We start from the raw sequence: 16164 nt of genomic DNA, 5'->3' as shown, positions 1-16164 counted from the left end.
CACAATACTATACAACACAGTACACTACGCACACAATACTATACAGCACAGTACACTAAACACACAATTCTATTCAACACAGTACACTGCACACACAATACTATACAACACAGTACACTTCGCACACAATACAACACAGTACCCTACACACACAATACTATACAACACAGTACACTACACACACAATACTATACAACACAGTACACTGCACACACAATACTATACAACACAGCACACTACACACACAATACAACACGGTACACTACACACACTACTATACTATACCACTCAGTACACTAGACACAATACTATGCATCACAGTGCACTACATACACAATACAATACAGTACACTACACACAATACTATACAACACAGTACACTACACACACAATAATATACAACACAGTACACTACACACAAAAAACTATACCACACAGTACACTACGCACACACAATACTATACAACACAGTACACTACACACACAATACTATACAACACAGTAGACTACACACACACTACTATACAACACAGTAGACTACACACACAATACTATACAACACATCACACTGCACACACACAGTACTATACAGCACAGTACACATACTACACACAGAGTACTATACAACACAGCACACTACACACACACACACGCAATAATATACAACACAGTACACTACACACACACAATACTATAAAACACAGCACACTACACACACAATATTATACAACACAGTACACTACACACACAATACTATACAACACAGTACACTACACACACAATACTATACAACACAGTACACCACACACAATACAACACAATACATTACACACACAATACAATACAACACAGCACTCTCCACACTCAATTATATACAACACAGCACACTACACACACAATACTATACAACACAGTACACCACATACACACAATACTATACAACACAGCACACTACACACACAATACAGCACAGTACACTACACACACACAATACAACACAACACAGCACACTCCACACACAATACTATACAACAGCACACTCCACACACAATACTATACAGCACAGTACACTACACACACAATACTATACAACAGTACACTACACACACAATACTATACAACAGCACACTACACACAATACTATACAACACAGTATACTACACACACAGTCGACACAACACAGCACACTACACACACAATACTATTCAACACAGTACACTACACACACAATGCTATACAACAGCACACTACACACACACAATACTATACAACACAGTACAATACACACAATACTATACCACACAGTACACTACACATACAATACTATACAACACAGTACACTACACACATACTACTATTCAACACAGTACACTACACACAAAATACTATACAACACTGTACACTACACACACAATACTATACAACACAGTACACTACACACACAATACTATACAACACAGTACACTTCACACACAATACTATACAACACAGTACACTTCACACACAATACAACACAGCACACTACACACACAATACAACACAGCACACTCCACACACAATACTATACAACACAGTACACTACACACACAATACAACACAGTACACTACACACACAATACTATACAACACAGCACACTACACACACAATGCTATACAACACAGTACACTACACACACTACTAGACTATACCACTCAGTACACTACACACAATACTTTACAACACAGTGCACTACATACACAATACTATAGAACACAGTACACTACACCACACAACTGTACAGGACACTACGCACACAATGCTATACAACACAGTACACTACACACACAATAATATACAACACAGTACACTACACACACAATACAACACAGTACACTACACACACTACTATACTATACCACTCAGTACACTACACACAATACTATACAACACAGTACACTACACACACAATACAATACAACACAGTACACTCCACACACAATAATATACAACACAGTACACTACACACAAAAAACTATACAACACAGTACACTACGCACACACAATACTATACAACACAGTATACTACACAGACAATACTATACAACACAGTAGACTACACACACACTACTTTACAACACAGTACACTACACACACAATATTATACAACACATCACACTGCACACACACAATACTATACAGCACAGTACACATACTACACACACAGTACTATACAACACAGCACACTACACACACACACACAATAATATACAACACAGTACACTACACACACACAATGCTATACAACACAGCACACTACACACAATACTATACAACACAGTACACTACACACACAATACTATACAACACAGTACACTGCACACACAATACTATGCAACACAGTACACTACACACAATACTATACAACACAGTACACCACACACAATACAACACAATACATTACACACAATACAATACAACACAGCACTATCCACACACAATACTATACAACACAGCACACTACACACACAATAATATACAACACAGTACACTTCACACACAATACAACACAGTACACTACACACACAATACTATACAACACAGTACACTACGCACACAATACTATACAGCACAGTACACTAAACACACAATTCTATTCAACACAGTACACTGCACACACAATACTATACAACACAGTACACTTCGCACACAATACAACACAGTACCCTACACACACAATACTATACAACACAGTACACTACACACACAATACTATACAACACAGTACACTGCACACACAATACTATACAACACAGCACACTACACACACAATACAACACGGTACACTACACACACTACTATACTATACCACTCAGTACACTAGACACAATACTATGCATCACAGTGCACTACATACACAATACAATACAGTACACTACACACAATACTATACAACACAGTACACTACACACACAATAATATACAACACAGTACACTACACACAAAAAACTATACCACACAGTACACTACGCACACACAATACTATACAACACAATACACTACACACACAATACTATACAACACAGTAGACTACACACACACTACTATACAACACAGTAGACTACACACACAATACTATACAACACATCACACTGCACACACACAGTACTATACAGCACAGTACACATACTACACACAGAGTACTATACAACACAGCACACTACACACACACACACGCAATAATATACAACACAGTACACTACACACACACAATACTATAAAACACAGCACACTACACACACAATATTATACAACACAGTACACTACACACACAATACTATACAACACAGTACACTACACACACAATACTATACAACACAGTACACCACACACAATACAACACAATACATTACACACACAATACAATACAACACAGCACTCTCCACACTCAATTATATACAACACAGCACACTACACACACAATACTATACAACACAGTACACCACATACACACAATACTATACAACACAGCACACTACACACACAATACAGCACAATACACTACACACACACAATACAACACAACACAGCACACTCCACACACAATACTATACAACAGCACACTCCACACACAATACTATACAGCACAGTACACTACACACACAATACTATACAACAGTACACTACACACACAATACTATACAACAGCACACTACACACAATACTATACAACACAGTATACTACACACACAGTCGACACAACACAGCACACTACACACACAATACTATTCAACACAGTACACTACACACACAATGCTATACAACAGCACACTACACACACAATACTATACAACACAGTACAATACACACAATACTATACCACACAGTACACTACACATACAATACTATACAACACAGTACACTACACACATACTACTATTCAACACAGTACACTACACACAAAATACTATACAACACTGTACACTACACACACAATACTATACAACACAGTACACTACACACACAATACTATACAACACAGTACACTTCACACACAATACTATACAACACAGTACACTTCACACACAATACAACACAGCACACTACACACACAATACAACACAGCACACTCCACACACAATACTATACAACACAGTACACTACACACACAATACAACACAGTACACTACACACACAATACTATACAACACAGCACACTACACACACAATGCTATACAACACAGTACACTACACACACTACTAGACTATACCACTCAGTACACTACACACAATACTTTACAACACAGTGCACTACATACACAATACTATAGAACACAGTACACTACACCACACAACTGTACAGGACACTACGCACACAATGCTATACAACACAGTACACTACACACACAATAATATACAACACAGTACACTACACACACAATACAACACAGTACACTACACACACTACTATACTATACCACTCAGTACACTACACACAATACTATACAACACAGTACACTACACACACAATACAATACAACACAGTACACTCCACACACAATAATATACAACACAGTACACTACACACAAAAAACTATACAACACAGTACACTACGCACACACAATACTATACAACACAGTATACTACACAGACAATACTATACAACACAGTAGACTACACACACACTACTTTACAACACAGTACACTACACACACAATATTATACAACACATCACACTGCACACACACAATACTATACAGCACAGTACACATACTACACACACAGTACTATACAACACAGCACACTACACACACACACACAATAATATACAACACAGTACACTACACACACACAATGCTATAAAACACAGCACACTACACACAATACTATACAACACAGTACACTACACACACAATACTATACAACACAGTACACTGCACACACAATACTATGCAACACAGTACACTACACACAATACTATACAACACAGTACACCACACACAATACAACACAATACATTACACACAATACAATACAACACAGCACTATCCACACACAATACTATACAACACAGCACACTACACACACAATAATATACAACACAGTACACTTCACACACAATACAACACAGTACACTACACACACAATACTATACAACACAGTACACTACACACACAATACTATTCAACACAGTACACTACACACACAATACTATACAACACAGTACACTGCACACACAATACTATACAACACAGCACACTACACACACAATACTATACAACACAGTACACTACACACACACACAATACTATTCAACACAGCCCACTACACACACAATATTATACAACACTGTACACTACACACACAATACTATACAACACTGTACACTACACACACAATACTATAAAACACATTACACTACACACACAATACTATACAGCACAGTACACTACACACACAATTATATTCAACACAGTACACTGCACACACAATACTATACAACACAGTACACTTCGCACACTATAAAACACAGTACACTACACACACAATACTATACAACACAGTACACTGCACACACAATACTATACAACACAGTACACTTCACACACAATACAACACAGTACACTACACACACAATACAACACGGTACACTACACACACTACTATACTATACCACTCAGTACACTAGACACAATACTATGCATCACAGTGCACTACATACACAATACAATACAGTACACTACACACAATACTATACAACACAGTACACTACACACACAATAATATACAACACAGTACACTACACACAAAAAACTATACCACACAGTACACTACACAAACAATACTATACAACACAGTAGACTACACACACACTACTATACAACACAGTAGACTACACACACAATACTATACAACACATCACACTGCACACACACAGTACTATACAGCACAGTACACATACTACACACAGAGTACTATACAACACAGCACACTACACACACACACACACGCAATAATATACAACACAGTACACTACACACACACAATACTATAAAACACAGCACACTACACACACAATATTATACAACACAGTACACTACACACACAATACTATACAACACAGTACACTACACACACAATACTACACAACACAGTACACCACACACAATACAACACATTACATTACACACACAATACAATACAACACAGCACTCTCCACACTCAATTATATACAACACAGCACACTACACACACAATACTATACAACACAGTACACCACACACACACAATACTATACAACACAGCACACTACACACACAATACAACACAGTACACCACACACACAATACTATACAACACAGCACACTACACACACAATACAACACAGTACACTACACACACACAATACAACACAAGACAGCACACTCCACACACAATACTATACAACAGCACACTCCACACACAATACTATACAGCACAGTACACTACACACACAATACTATACAACAGTACACTACACACACAATACTATACAACAGCACACTACACACACAATACTATACAACACAGTATACTACACACACAGTCGACACAACACAGCACACTACACACACAATACTATTCAACACAGTACACTACACACACAATGCTATACAACAGCACACTACACACACAATACTATACAACACAGTACAATACACACAATACTATACAACACAGTACACTACACATACAATACTATACAACACAGTACACTACACACATAATACTATACAACACTGTACACTACACACACAATACTATACAACACAGTACACTACACACACAATACTATACAACACAGTACACTTCACACACAATACTATACAACACAGTACACTTCACACACAATACAACACAGCACACTACACACACAATACAACACAGCACACTCCACTCACAATACTCTACAACGCAGTACACTACACACACAATACAACACAGTACACTACACACACAATACTATACAACACAGCACACTACACACACAATGCTATACAACACAGTACACTACACACACTACTAGACTATACCACTCAGTACACTACACACAATACTTTACAACACAGTGCACTACATACACAATACTAGAGAACACAGTACACTACACCACACAACTGTACAGGACACTACGCACACAATGCTATACAACACAGTACACTACACACACAATAATATACAACACAGTACACTACACACACAATACAACACAGTACACTACACACACTACTATACTATACCACTCAGTACACTACACACAATACTATACAACACAGTACACTACACACACAATACAATACAACACAGTACACTACACACACAATAATATACAACACAGTACACTACACACACAAAAACTATGCAACACAGTACACTACGCACACACAATACTATACAACACAGTATACTACACAGACAATACTATACAACACAGTAGACTACACACACACTACTTTACAACACAGTACACTACACACACAATACTATACAACTCATCACATTGCACACACACAATACTATACAGCACAGTACACATACTACACACACAGTACTATACAACACAGCACACTACACACACACACACATAATAATATACAACACAGTACACTACACACACACAATGCTATACAACACAGCACACTACACACCATACTATACAACACAGTACACTACACACACAATACTATACAACACAGTACACTGCACACACACACACAATAATATACAACACAGTACACTACACACACACAATGCTATAAAACACAGCACACTACACACAATACTATACAACACAGTACACTACACACACAATACTATACAACACAGTACACTGCACACACAATACTATGCAACACAGTACACTACACACAATACTATACAACACAGTACACCACACACAATACAACACAATACATTACACACAATACAATACAACACAGCACTATCCACACACAATACTATACAACACAGCACACTACACACACAATAATATACAACACAGTACACTTCACACACAATACAACACAGTACACTACACACACAATACTATACAACACAGTACACTACACACACAATACTATTCAACACAGTACACTACACACACAATACTATACAACACAGTACACTGCACACACAATACTATACAACACAGCACACTACACACACAATACTATACAACACAGTACACTACACACACACACAATACTATTCAACACAGCCCACTACACACACAATATTATACAACACTGTACACTACACACACAATACTATACAACACTGTACACTACACACACAATACTATAAAACACATTACACTACACACACAATACTATACAGCACAGTACACTACACACACAATTATATTCAACACAGTACACTGCACACACAATACTATACAACACAGTACACTTCGCACACTATAAAACACAGTACACTACACACACAATACTATACAACACAGTACACTGCACACACAATACTATACAACACAGTACACTTCACACACAATACAACACAGTACACTACACACACAATACAACACGGTACACTACACACACTACTATACTATACCACTCAGTACACTAGACACAATACTATGCATCACAGTGCACTACATACACAATACAATACAGTACACTACACACAATACTATACAACACAGTACACTACACACACAATAATATACAACACAGTACACTACACACAAAAAACTATACCACACAGTACACTACACAAACAATACTATACAACACAGTAGACTACACACACACTACTATACAACACAGTAGACTACACACACAATACTATACAACACATCACACTGCACACACACAGTACTATACAGCACAGTACACATACTACACACAGAGTACTATACAACACAGCACACTACACACACACACACACGCAATAATATACAACACAGTACACTACACACACACAATACTATAAAACACAGCACACTACACACACAATATTATACAACACAGTACACTACACACACAATACTATACAACACAGTACACTACACACACAATACTACACAACACAGTACACCACACACAATACAACACATTACATTACACACACAATACAATACAACACAGCACTCTCCACACTCAATTATATACAACACAGCACACTACACACACAATACTATACAACACAGTACACCACACACACACAATACTATACAACACAGCACACTACACACACAATACAACACAGTACACCACACACACAATACTATACAACACAGCACACTACACACACAATACAACACAGTACACTACACACACACAATACAACACAAGACAGCACACTCCACACACAATACTATACAACAGCACACTCCACACACAATACTATACAGCACAGTACACTACACACACAATACTATACAACAGTACACTACACACACAATACTATACAACAGCACACTACACACACAATACTATACAACACAGTATACTACACACACAGTCGACACAACACAGCACACTACACACACAATACTATTCAACACAGTACACTACACACACAATGCTATACAACAGCACACTACACACACAATACTATACAACACAGTACAATACACACAATACTATACAACACAGTACACTACACATACAATACTATACAACACAGTACACTACACACATAATACTATACAACACTGTACACTACACACACAATACTATACAACACAGTACACTACACACACAATACTATACAACACAGTACACTTCACACACAATACTATACAACACAGTACACTTCACACACAATACAACACAGCACACTACACACACAATACAACACAGCACACTCCACTCACAATACTCTACAACGCAGTACACTACACACACAATACAACACAGTACACTACACACACAATACTATACAACACAGCACACTACACACACAATGCTATACAACACAGTACACTACACACACTACTAGACTATACCACTCAGTACACTACACACAATACTTTACAACACAGTGCACTACATACACAATACTAGAGAACACAGTACACTACACCACACAACTGTACAGGACACTACGCACACAATGCTATACAACACAGTACACTACACACACAATAATATACAACACAGTACACTACACACACAATACAACACAGTACACTACACACACTACTATACTATACCACTCAGTACACTACACACAATACTATACAACACAGTACACTACACACACAATACAATACAACACAGTACACTACACACACAATAATATACAACACAGTACACTACACACACAAAAACTATGCAACACAGTACACTACGCACACACAATACTATACAACACAGTATACTACACAGACAATACTATACAACACAGTAGACTACACACACACTACTTTACAACACAGTACACTACACACACAATACTATACAACTCATCACATTGCACACACACAATACTATACAGCACAGTACACATACTACACACACAGTACTATACAACACAGCACACTACACACACACACACATAATAATATACAACACAGTACACTACACACACACAATGCTATACAACACAGCACACTACACACCATACTATACAACACAGTACACTACACACACAATACTATACAACACAGTACACTGCACACACAATACTATGCAACACAGTACACTACACACAATACTATACAACACAGTACACCACACACAATACAACACAATACATTACACACAATACAATACAACACAGCACTCTCCACACACAATACTATACAACACAGCACACTACACACGCAATAATATACAACACAGTACACTTCACACACAATACAACACAGTACACTACACACACAATACTATACAACACAGTACACTACACACACAATACTATTCAACACAGTACACTACACACACAATACTATACAACACAGTACACTGCACACACAATACTATACAACACAGCACACTACACACACAATACTATATAACACAGTACACTACACACACACAATACTATTCAACACAGCCCACTACACACACAATATTATACAACTCTGTACACTACACACACAATACTATACAACACAGTACACTTCACACACAATACAACACAGCACACTACACACACAATACAACACAGCACACTCCACTCACAATACTCTACAACGCAGTACACTACACACACAATACAACACAGTACACTACACACACAATACTATACAACACAGCACACTACACACACAATGCTATACAACACAGTACACTACACACACTACTAGACTATACCACTCAGTACACTACACACAATACTTTACAACACAGTGCACTACATACACAATACTATAGAACACAGTACACTACACCACACAACTGTACAGGACACTACGCACACAATGCTATACAACACAGTACACTACACACACAATAATATACAACACAGTACACTACACACACAATACAACACAGTACACTACACACACTACTATACTATACCACTCAGTACACTACACACAATACTATACAACACAGTACACTACACACACAATACAATACAACACAGTACACTACACACACAATAATATACAACACAGTACACTACACACAAAAAACTATGCAACACAGTACACTACGCACACACAATACTATACAACACAGTATACTACACAGACAATACTATACAACACAGTAGACTACACACACACTACTTTACAACACAGTACACTACACACACAATACTATACAACTCATCACATTGCACACACACAATACTATACAGCACAGTACACATACTACACACACAGTACTATACAACACAGCACACTACACACACACACACATAATAATATACAACACAGTACACTACACACACACAATGCTATACAACACAGCACACTACACACCATACTATACAACACAGTACACTACACACACAATACTATACAACACAGTACACTGCACACACAATACTATGCAACACAGTACACTACACACAATACTATACAACACAGTACACCACACACAATACAACACAATACATTACACACAATACAATACAACACAGCACTCTCCACACACAATACTATACAACACAGCACACTACACACGCAATAATATACAACACAGTACACTTCACACACAATACAACACAGTACACTACACACACAATACTATACAACACAGTACACTACACACACAATACTATTCAACACAGTACACTACACACACAATACTATACAACACAGTACACTGCACACACAATACTATACAACACAGCACACTACACACACAATACTATATAACACAGTACACTACACACACACAATACTATTCAACACAGCCCACTACACACACAATATTATACAACTCTGTACACTACACACACAATACTATACAACACTGTACACTACACACACAATACTATAAAACACATTACACTACACACACAATACTATACAGCACAGTACACTACACACACAATTATATTCAACACAGTACACTGCACACACAATACTATACAACACAGTACACTTCGCACACTATAAAACACAGTACACTACACACACAATACTATACAACACAGTACACTACACACACAATACTATTCAACACAGTACACTGCACACACAATACTATACAACACAGTACACTTCACACACAATACAACACAGTACACTACACACACACTACAACACAGTACACTACACACAATACTATTCAACACAGTACACTACACACACAATACTATACAACACTGTACACTACACGGACAATACTATAAAACACATTACACTACACACACAATACTATACAGCACAATACACTACACACACAATTCTATTCAACACAGTACACTGCACACACAATACTATACAACATAGTACACTTCGCACACAATACAACACAGTACACTACACACACAATACTATACAACACAGTACACTACACACACAATACTATACAGCACAGTACACTAAACACACAATTCTATTCAACACAGTACACTGCACACACAATACTATACAACACAGTACACTTCGCACACAATACAACACAGTACCCTACACACAGAATACTATACAACACAGTACACTACACACACAATACTATACAACACAGTACACTGCACACACAATACTATACAACACAGCACACTACACACAATGCTATACAACACAGTACACTACACACACAATACAACACAGTACACTACACACACTACTATACTATACCACTCAGTACACTAGACACAATACTATGCAACACAGTGCACTACATACACAATACAATACAGTACACTACACACTACTATACAACACAGTACACTACACACACAATAATATACAACACAGTACACTACACACAAAAAACTATACAACACAGTACACTACGCACACACAATACTATACAGCACAGTACACTACACAAACAATACTATACAACACAGTAGACTACACACACAATACTATACAACACATCACACTGCACACACACAGTACTATACAGCACAGTACACATACTACACACAGAGTACTATACAACACAGTACACTACGCACACACAATACTATACAACACAGTACACTACACAAACAATACTATACAACACAGTAGACTACACACACACTACTATACAACACAGTAGACTACACACACAATACTATGCAACACATCACACTGCAAACACACAGTACTATACAGCACAGTACACATACTACACACAGAGTACTATACAACACAGCACACTACACACACACACACACGCAATAATATACAACACAGTACACTACACACACACAATACTATAAAACACAGCACACTACACACGCAATATTATACAACACAGTACACTACACACACAATACTATACAACACAGTACACTACACACACAATACTATACAACACAGTACACCACACACAATACAACACAATACATTACACACACAATACAATACAACACAGCACTCTCCACACTCAATTATATACAACACAGCACACTACACACACAATACTATACAACACAGTACACCACACACACAATACTATACAACACAGCACACTACACACACAATACAACACAGTACACTACACACACACAATACAACACAACACAGCACACTCCACACACAATACTATACAACAGCACACTCCACACACAATACTATACAGCACAGTACACTACACACACAATACTATACAACAGTACACTACACACACAATACTATACAACAGCACACTACACACACAATACTATACAACACAGTATACTACACACACAGTCGACACAACACAGCACACTACACACTCAATACTATTCAACACAGTACACTACACACACAATATTATACAACACAGTACACTACACACACAATACTATACAACACAGTACACTACACACACAATACTATACAACACAGTACACCACACACAATACAACACAATACATTACACACAATACAATACAACACAGCACTCTCCACACACAATACTATACAACACAGCACACTACACACGCAATAATATACAACACAGTACACTTCACACAAAATACAACACAGTACACTACACACACAATACTATACAACACAGTACACTACACACACAATACTATTCAACACAGTACACTACACACACAATACTATACAACACAGTACACTGCACACACAATACTATACAACACAGCACACTACACACACAATACTATATAACACAGTACACTACACACACACAATACTATTCAACACAGCCCACTACACACACAATATTATACAACTCTGTACACTACACACACGATACTATACAACACTGTACACTACACACACAATACTATAAAACACATTACACTACACACACAATACTATACAGCACAGTACACTACACACACAATTATATTCAACACAGTACACTGCACACACAATACTATACAACACAGTACACTTCGCACACTATAAAACACAGTACACTACACACACAATACTATACAACACAGTACACTACACACACAATACTATTCAACACAGTACACTGCACACACAATACTATACAACACAGTACACTTCACACACAATACAACACAGTACACTACACACACACTACAACACAGTACACTACACACAATACTATTCAACACAGTACACTACACACACAATACTATACAACACTGTACACTACACGGACAATACTATAAAACACATTACACTACACACACAATACTATACAGCACAATACACTACACACACAATTCTATTCAACACAGTACACTGCACACACAATACTATACAACATAGTACACTTCGCACACAATACAACACAGTACACTACACACACAATACTATACAACACAGTACACTACACACAATACTATACAGCACAGTACACTAAACACACAATTCTATTCAACACAGTACACTGCACACACAATACTATACAACACAGTACACTTCGCACACAATACAACACAGTACCCTACACACAGAATACTATACAACACAGTACACTACACACACAATACTATACAACACAGTACACTGCACACACAATACTATACAACACAGCACACTACACACACAATGCTATACAACACAGTACACTACACACACAATACAACACAGTACACTACACACACTACTATACTATACCACTCAGTACACTAGACACAATACTATGCAACACAGTGCACTACATACACAATACAATACAGTACACTACACACTACTATACAACACAGTACACTACACACACAATAATATACAACACAGTACACTACACACAAAAAACTATACAACACAGTACACTACGCACACACAATACTATACAGCACAGTACACTACACAAACAATACTATACAACACAGTAGACTACACACACAATACTATACAACACATCACACTGCACACACACAGTACTATACAGCACAGTACACATACTACACACAGAGTACTATACAACACAGTACACTACGCACACACAATACTATACAACACAGTACACTACACAAACAATACTATACAACACAGTAGACTACACACACACTACTATACAACACAGTAGACTACACACACAATACTATGCAACACATCACACTGCAAACACACAGTACTATACAGCACAGTACACATACTACACACAGAGTACTATACAACACAGCACACTAC

This window comes from Petromyzon marinus, chromosome 58 (genome assembly GCF_048934315.1).
Source record: "Petromyzon marinus isolate PM22_M1 ecotype Great Lakes invasive population chromosome 58, UKy_Petmar_22M1.pri1.0, whole genome shotgun sequence".
In the NCBI taxonomy this organism is placed as follows: Eukaryota; Metazoa; Chordata; class Hyperoartia; order Petromyzontiformes; family Petromyzontidae; genus Petromyzon; species Petromyzon marinus.
The sequence above is the reverse complement of the archived record's forward strand: the minus strand, read 5'-3'. Positions refer to the sequence as shown.